Here is a 9420-nt window from a genome sequence, read left to right as displayed (position 1 = left end):
AGGAGGCACGTAAACGTGTCCAAATCCAAAGGCATACAGCAGACATGTCTAAAATTATATCTCTGCTGCTTGAAGAAACTCGCAGACGTAGTATCTGGTTAAAAATGTACAATGTCAAAGCGGGAACAGTGTTGAAAAAAGAACAAAATTGATTCTTTACTTTACAGCCTCTATTTCTCATCCAACTTAAATGTAATTTTTACATTTTCATAAGCAAACACATCGTCTTGTACTCCTTGAGTCGTTGGAATTCTACGGGTGTCCTGATCTCCATGTCCTGAATAGCAACAAACTTGAGGATCGTATCCTACCCCTTCAAGAAGATGATGGTATCTGTGTGGCTGAATAACCGAAGCGACGTCACCATATCTTTATAGGTTATGCCAGGATCATAGCAATGAATTCCAACGGTAGAAACGTGTTAACTACTTTGCACTGTTCTGTGTCTTGGCGCACTTCATATCCTTGAAAGACCTCGGTGACGCTTTATTTGCTGAGAATGTCTCTATTTTCCGGCATCTTCTCTGTACGCTTCGAATGCAACATCTTTAAATATGAACTGTCTACGCTCACCGTCATAGAAACCCTGAGCGTCTCCAATGATGTTCACGCCTTCAGATGCCATTTTGGAACGCTCTAGCTATGGCGCAGCACCTGTTCATTTATACAGCTCGATGCACAACGCCTGTGAGCGGGCAGTAGTTGATCACACGGTCATGTAGAACTAGAGCATACATTGCAGTGTGTTCTGGGAAATCTGCTGAAGATTTAAATTCAATACATACATCTGGTCGAAACGTAATTGTCTTGTTCTGTTTCGAGCGGTCTATTACGATGATCGGTGATAGGTTTCTTAGTATGAAAAGAAGGGGATGTCTACTCAGTCCACAGAAGTTCAAAGTGCTAACATACATGTGATTTGCTAGACTGTATAAATTTCATCCCACTGCAGGTGTAAATTGTCATATGGTTAGAATTCTGAATTCAGGTAGACTCTGGCGTTATTTAAACCGCAGTTGTCGAATGCAGTGAAATCATTTGATATATTCCCTCTCCTGTCAGTCTGAAAATCAAGGTGTCTGTAGATGTGAACAGGTTTTAATACCCCATGTTTGTCTGCTTGCAGTCGGTAACACTGGCTACGCGAAAACCTCCGAAGAGAGAAATGTTGGTGATAGAAATGTACCGGAATTCAGGTCTTTTAAAAGCTTCAAACGCTCCTCGTCTGATACACTGATGTGGGGTATTTTCCATATTATCTTGCTAATTGTGATCATATTCTCCTCTTGACCTCCTTTAACGTATGAGTTATTATCCGATGCACTCCGTACCAGAATGTGTTCCTGTTTAGCATTTATAATAATCTGCCTCATGTCCTAAAAGTAGCCCATAAGCGTTTTTAGAGGAATGCATGCAGAAAATCGCTTGTACTCTGCAGCTGGTCTACCCTCCAGATCGTCTATGAATCATCCCACATTTTCTAAAGCATTGACGCAGTCCTTCCCTGTAGTTAATCCTTTTATTATTCAGAAAAGTTTTGATGGCATTGCTGGCCCTGTGAAATCCTGGTTTCGTCTGCATAATGGTACTTTGCTTTTGGAAACCAATAGTGATTTTCAAGCTCAACAACTGTTCATAGATTCTCTCCTCCATGTCTATCCTGTTTATGTTGAGGCCCATCGAACACTGAATTCTTCGGATGGTGCTATATACACCTCGCTGCTTGATGATCTGACCGAGGGAGAAATCTAACTTACGTCTCTGATCAGGACTTCACTGCAGTGCATCGAGTAAAGAAAGAGATTGATGCCACCTTAGTTCCAATGTGCATCCCCTTTTCTCACTTTTGGTCGAGTATTGCTTCCATTTCAAAGTAGGCTATAAGGTCATTACAATCAGACAGTACATTCCAAACCGGATGCTTTGCTACCAATGTCAACGTTACAAACACGCTCGAATTTCCTGTAAAAACACAGCCAAATGTGTTACTTGTGGTAGGGATACACACGAAAGCACTTGCTCGCCTCCTTCTCCCTACTGCATCAATGGTAACAGAGACCGTGTCGCCTCATCCCGAGAATTTTACATATATCTCGATGAGCGGGCAACTCAGGAGATAAGGGTGGAGTTTACCCTATGACATGCAAGATGTTTGCTACTCGAAAGCCCTGTGTTTTAGCATCTAGCACTTACAGTACTGTTCTTGCTACACCTCGTTGCATGAAGGATATCCTATGCGGCCTTGCGACCTCAAATTCAGCAGTGCGGTTACCAAGTCGCCCAGTATCGCGGTAGCGTCCCAGTCTCCTTCTCTTCCAGCTGTGCACCAAGTCACCAAAACTTCGCCCACGGCAGTGAAAACGCACGCCTCATAACCAGCACGCCAGAAAGAACAAAAGGAACATTCCAGCAAAGACTTCTTACCTCCTTCCAGCCACACAACCGATTCATCTACGCATCGCAAAGGCTCTAAAAAAAAAATCAAACAACGGTCTTCCCTAAGATCGTCTTCAAAGGTGTCGGCGCGAGATAGCGTCGCCAGGCCGGCCTCTGTTTCGCCGGTGCGCACCACCAAAAGTTTTTCTGTCCTGGAATCCGCAGGCCGACCCAGAGAGAATGCCGATGACTCTGCACCCTCCAGGAGTGAGTCTTCTGAGACGTGGTGAGCCTTTTATCGCACACCAGCTCTTTGGCGCCACATTACCGATTACCTGGCTGTACTAGGATCTTCGGTTCTGTCGTGATTTCGCGGGTGTTTCTCACGCTCGTGGCAGGTGGTATTGGACTCGCGGCGAGGTGCAAGGACGTGCTTGCGCGGACGAAAGAGGGAGACATGCGTGCTCGGCCAGCAGCGGGACGGCGGGTCTACCTCGTAAGGCGTCCCGAGTTTGTGGCGGACCTGCCTGATGTCAACTCCGGGCGCTGTTCGTCGCATTGCGTTGATGCCTGTTTTCTCGGAGAGACCCATCCCTAGAGACCATCTCGAACAACGCTCTCCATCGAAGGTGTAAGTGATTTTGGTGCCTTCGTTTTGTTGAACGATCTGCGTTGCAGCGAGTGTACTTGTTGCTTGGTTGTCCTCGTGTACGTTTTGTTGAAGTACGACCAGCCGGCAGAGTGTGTAACTGTATGGGGACCAGCAGCTACTATTTCCTTTTAAAAATCCGTTGGCTGGATTACTATTAAGAAGGTGTGTGTATTTTTTTTGGGGGACGGTATCCAGAAGTTTATGTATAGTCTGTATGAGATTTTCACTGTATTTTGGTTGCCATCAAATCGACGTACCTTGTGTATTGCTGGAAAATTTGAGTCACTTCTATTGAAAGCGCCTACTCAGTTATCAGTAAAGACTCGTATCTTGTAAAGCTAGTCATTTGTACGTTGTTCCTTCATATACGTGCATTTATTTGAAAGCACTCCGTTATTAGTACACCTATAACTACATCTGCTTGGTTACTCTGCTATTCAGAATAAAGTGCCTGCCAGAGGATTCAATGAACCAGCCTCAAGCTGTCTCTCTACCGTTCTACTTTCGAACGGCACGCGGGAAAAACGAGCACTTAAAATTTCCTGTGCGAGCCCTGATTTTTCTTATTTTATCGTGATGATCATTTCTCCGTATGAAGGTGGGTGCCAACAGAATGTTTTCGCAATCGGAGGAAAAAACTGGTGATTGCAATTTCATGAGAAGACCCCGTCACAACGAAAAACGCCTTTGTTTTAATGATTGCCACTCCAATTCACTTATCATATCTGCGGCACTATCTCACCTATTTCGAGATAATACAAAAAGAACTACCATTCTTTGTACTTTCTCGATGTCATCCGTCAGTCCCACCTGATGCGGATCCCACACCGCACAGTAATACTCCAGAATAGGGCGGACAAGCGTAGTGTAAGTAACCTCTTTAGTAGACCTGTTGCACGTTCTAAGTGTTCTGCCAATGAATCGCAGTCTTTGGTTTGGCCTACCCATAATATTATTTATGTGATTGTTCCAATTTAGGTTATTTGTAACTGTAAATTCAACTAAATACTGAGGGATTACAGCCTTCAGATTTGTGTGACTTATCGCATATTCGAAATTTAGCTGGTTTCTTTTAGTACTCACGTGGATAACTTCACAATTTTGCTTATTCAGGGTCATTTGCCACTTATCGCACCATATAGGTATCGTATCTTAAACATTTAGCAAGTCGTTTTGATCATATGATGACTTTACATGACGGTAAATGACAGCATCATCTGCAAACAATCTGTGACGGCTACTCAGATTGTCTCCTATGTCGTTAATATAGAACAGGAACAATAGAGGGCCTATAACACTTCCTTGGAGAACGCCAGATATTTCTTCAGTAAGGAGAAACACCCCGCTTCTAGATACCACCCAATTTTTCTCACCAGCTGTGTTTCCAAGGTGATGGAACGTATACTTCATGCCCGGTTGGTGTGGTGGCTGGAGACTCGCAATTTACTAACAACTGCAAAATGTGGATTTCGAGCGCGCCGTTCTGCAGTTGAGGATCTCATCAAGTTGTCAACCTATGTTATGACTGATTTTCTGTGGAAATACCGGACTGGCTGAGTTTTTTTTTTTGTTTAATTTTTTATTTGGAGAAAGCCCACGACAGTTTACGGAAGACTGGTACCTCCTTACTTTATACACATGGGGCATCCGAGGTTGCCTGCCCCATTTTCTTTGGGAATTTTTAAAAGATAGAGTTCTCAAGGTCCGTGTGGGTTCTGCCCCGTCGGGTACGTTTATCCAGGAAAAAGCAGTACCTCAGGGCTCCTCCTGAACGTCGTCCTCTTTACTACAGCCATTGACCTTAGCATGGCCTGTCTCCTGCCCAGCATTTCTGGCTCAATTTTCGTGAACGACTTTGCGATCTGTTGCAGTTCTCCACCCACCTGCCTCCTTGAGCGGCGTCTTCAGCGGTGTTTCGATCGTGGAGCGTCGACAATGGCTTTCGCTTTTCCACTGACAAACCCGTTTGTACGAATTTCTGGCGGCGCAACGCGTTTCTTCCACCGTCTTCACATCTTGAGCCAGTTTCTCTTCCATTCGCTGAAACTACCAAATTCCTGGGACTCATACGTGATAGAAAACTTTCCTGGTCCTCCGACACGTCTTACCTGGATGCTTGCTGCCCCTCATTGTCCTGGGTGTCCTCAGCACTACTTCCTGGGGAGCGGATCGGACGACCCTACTCGATTTGTGCCGCTCCCTTTGTCCGTTCGAAACGGGTGGTTATGCATCTGCACATCAATTCAACTTACGCCGCCTAAATACAATCGACCATCATGGAATCCGTTTGATCAATGGCATCTTTTACACTAGTCCCGTTGAGTGTGTCTGTGCAGAAGCTGGCGAACTACTGCTGTCATGCGGCGTGATCTGCTACTCAGCAGATACAGTTGCTCTTTGTCTACCATGACCGTCCACCCTTTCTATGCCGCCTCCTTCGATGACTCCTTCGACTGCTGGTATGGGGAGCATCCCACTTCTCTTACCTCCTGAAGTTAACTTTCGGCTAGTGCTCCGGCAGATTAACTTCACGCTCTCTGCCACGTTCTCGATGGGTGTGATCCCGTAACCACCTTTGTGTCGTATGGCGTCTCGTGTTCAACTTCATTCGCTTTCTAAGGAAACCACTCTGGATTCGCTGCAAGTTCCTCGACTTTCGCACAGAACATTGTGTACACTGATGTCTCTCGGACAGACCATGGTGTCGGGTGTGCCTTCGTAATGGCCACCGACGATTTTCGGTATCAGCTTCTGGAACACTCCTTAGCATTCACAGCAGCGCCCCGAATCGGGCCATGCAGTACATCCGGTGACACAGGCTTTTAATTGTGTCATCTCCTCAGACTCTCTGTGCCCTTCAGAGCCTGTGTGTGCTGTACACAGTCCATCCCTTAGCGCAGTAGGTCCAAGAAAGCCTCTAGTTGCTCACTCTAGATGGGGCCACTGCGAAGTTTATGTGCGTTCCTGGTCACGTCGGTCTGACGAAAACGAGCCTGCTGACACTGCTGCCAAGGATGCAGTCCTCCTACCTGGGCCCGCTGACTCTTCCATTCCTCCTGATGGTCTCCGTGTTGCCATCTGCGAGCAGGTGGTGTCCCTGCGGCGTCACCGTTGGTCTTCACTTCACGGGAACAAGCTTCGGGGTATTAAGCCTCTCCCAGCGGCTTGGGCGACCTCTTCTCGGTACCCTCTTCGTGAGGAGATCATTTTAGCTGGGTTGCGTATCAGGCTCTGTCTTCTGAGGTATGGCTATTTGTTAAGTGGTGCTCCCCCACCACTTCGGTCAGGAAATGAGCACGAATGTCCTTTTTTAAGCACTTACGTTCTACCGTATGTTTGCCATCTGAGTTATCGCCCGTTTTAGCGAAGGACGCACTGGCTGTCGACTGCGTTTTATTTTTTATCCGTCGTAGCGTTACGCTGAAGGACATTTAATCTTTAGTTCAGCACCTCCCTTGTCTCTATGGCATATTATGTGGACCTTTCACCAAAAGAAAGTTCTTGTTCTTAGCTCTCTTTCCTTCCATCGATTGGGCTTGACGTGGAATCGTTTTTAACTTTTTTTCTTATTAGTATTCTAAGGTTTTCAGATGGGTGGATATGACCTTCGTTTGTGATACTGATATTTGTTTTTGCGGCATGAAACAAAACGCAATCAGCTGTCACATCGCCTACCCCTACAATCAAGTTGATTTGCATCAGCTGTATCTCGTTACAAAACACACATCTGCACCGACACACATCATCTGAAAATATTACACTGACTTTACACAAGATAACTGCAGCTTCTAAAACTTGCCAATTATTACAGCCATTGTGTGATTCTGGAATATGTCATGTCAAAATTTCACTGGTTATTCTCCATGAGTGTGATTCACATTGTAGTTCCCCACAGATACTGGTAATCCACCGTTATATATAGTTACCAAAATCAATTTGTCACAACACCCTCCTGTGAATGCCACAACACTGTCTAGAAAGCAGTCCAGTATGCTAATATTGACATAGTAGTACTTAATTCTCGGACTGTAATCCTTTGAAAATTACGGAATGCAAAGTGCTGCCACACAAGTCGAGTCTAGTCACAATTTCAGCTGATCCCATAACGTGTCGAAGAGAAAGGGTTGACCAAAGTCAACATGAAATATTCATGTTACATACGCATAAGCTCTGCCACTAAAGCATATAGGGAGCCATTCAACTCACAAGACGCTACCCAGCTTCAAAGTGTCAGCAAAGGGAACAAACATCACGAACTACCATTTCTTCCACATGGCAGCAGTGAGCATTCAGGATTAGAATTTGAAAGCGGTTAATAAATATCTGTTCTAGTTTTGCACTACAGTATCTCCCTATCTGTGTGACAACTGATCAGCATATCACTGGCAAACAACTACAGTTACCAATACACAAGCTAACCTGCTTCCTCTATTCATATAGTCCCTGAATACGGTTTTTCTCGTGATCATTCATTCATACATCTACATCACAGTATAACACTAATGTCAAGTAAAGCTGTCCTGTGTACCCATGGATCAGTCACAGCTCTAACACTGGCTACTGTACTGAAAGTGGCGCAATGTCAACTCTGCAAAACCATCCATGCCTGATATGGAACTACACTGGTGTGTTTCAAAGTGTACAATACGAATGCTCTACTTGATCGTTTATGAGGCGATAATGTATATTCTCGCAATTAATATTCTCTTCTATTCTGGTGGAGTTACATCAAGTACACCACATGTAAATTCTTGAGTATCAGATAAAAAGTGTCCTACATAGAACACCACACATTCTCCGCTCAAAGACTGAATCGTGCAGTATCGTTTACAAAGTACCATTGTAATAGAACAGTTTAGAAAGTGTTCAAAATCTGACACCAGCCATAAACAGGTTCATTCATTTCACATACTGGAGAAGTGTGTTTCGTAGGCATGCCTATGACACTAAGGTGCAGATGTGAGCACTATGCCAATGTTGGTGCTGCCACCCATTGGCAGCTCTGTGAAACTGCAGCTGCTCTGGGCGGATGCTGAGAGTATGCTGCACTACAATCTAAGTTTGGCGTCACCACTTATTAACAATCATATTTCACAGCAGTTGATTGACAGATTAGCGCTTGGTAAGTCTTGTGCCCCTTGTCACGGCACAGCAAAGCTAAGCCCGAGTCGAGACACGTTTGAATTTTAGTATACGTACCGCCGAAACAAGTACATTCCAAGTACACTGAGAAGCTGCATCTGCCGTTATCATATCGCTTCAAAGGATACAGAGAAGATTAGCATGGCCCCTATACGAGGCGCAAAATCGTGAACCGTTACACAATGTTTTCGCAACGTCACTCTCTGACGTTAAGATGTCTGAGGATATAAGTAGGTGATGAGAGACAAGTTTAGCTTCATATTTGCACTCATTTGTGACTACCTACGCCCTAAATTTACGCAGGTCTCGTCTACTTACCTTTATTGACAATATATCATGACAATACTGCCAGCCAACCTTTCACTCACCACGGTGTGCATTACAAACTTGTACTCTAATGGCAAGACAGGAAGCGCTACAAAACCGCAGTTACGCTGTGCACACCGACACAGCTACTCGTCACTGGCTGCACCGAGCTGTGTGGGGGCAGTCGTCCCGGGTTTATCTCTCAACAGGTTCGATTTTTCGGGTGGTGGAGAGGCGTACACAGTGCGTTTGTGGTAAAGAGGTATACAAAACAGGTTTTGGTAGTGTTGATAGAGCAACATATTGAAAAGGTTCTCCTGTCATATGTCTTTATGTAGGGGGCTGCGGTCTAGGGGCTGGTGTCAGTTGACAGGTAACCATGGTACTGAGTTTAAGAATTATTCGACAGAGACATGAACATACGACTGAGGAATACTGGGTGAGCCAATAGAGCTGTTATGGGGCGGGGGAAAAGGCCCACTTCGAATCAGCAGTTTCGTCTTGAGTACTGTTGGAGTGGAAGCGTACCTGATGGCTATTTTTATGTGGTGTGTGGTGTTTCTTCATGTGGATATAGGGGTGTGGTTTGTTGGGGAAGGGGGGTGGTTGTGGTGTTGCGTGAGGTAGTTTGTGTGTATTTTTGTTTGTGTGTTTCTTTGTTTGTGGTTTTATGGGTCTGTATACACTGCTTTCTGGGCGGGAAGGCGTGCCGGTCCCTTGCACGAATCCTCCCGGCAGATTAGTATCGAGGTCCGCTGTGCCGGCTAGCCTGTGGATGGTTTTTAAGGCGGTTTTCCATCTGCCTCGGCGAATGCGGGCTGGTTCCGCTTATTCCGATTCAGTTACACTGTGTCGGCGATCGCTGCGCAAACACTGTCTCCAAGTACGCGTACACCATAATTACTCTCCCACGAACACATTGGCGTTACACTCATCTGGTGTGA

General features: G+C 45.4%; 1 pseudogene; it reads left to right on the top strand.

Moving 5' to 3' along the window:
- Positions 1-8260: 8260 nt before the first annotated feature.
- On the top strand, positions 8261-8357 carry LOC124554985 (annotated as a pseudogene).
- Positions 8358-9420: the final 1063 nt, after the last annotated feature.

Source organism: Schistocerca americana, chromosome 1 (assembly GCF_021461395.2).
Source record: "Schistocerca americana isolate TAMUIC-IGC-003095 chromosome 1, iqSchAmer2.1, whole genome shotgun sequence".
NCBI lineage: Eukaryota > Metazoa > Arthropoda > Insecta > Orthoptera > Acrididae > Schistocerca > Schistocerca americana.
Note: the sequence above shows the minus strand (reverse complement) of the source record. Positions and strands in the feature narration are given on the sequence as shown.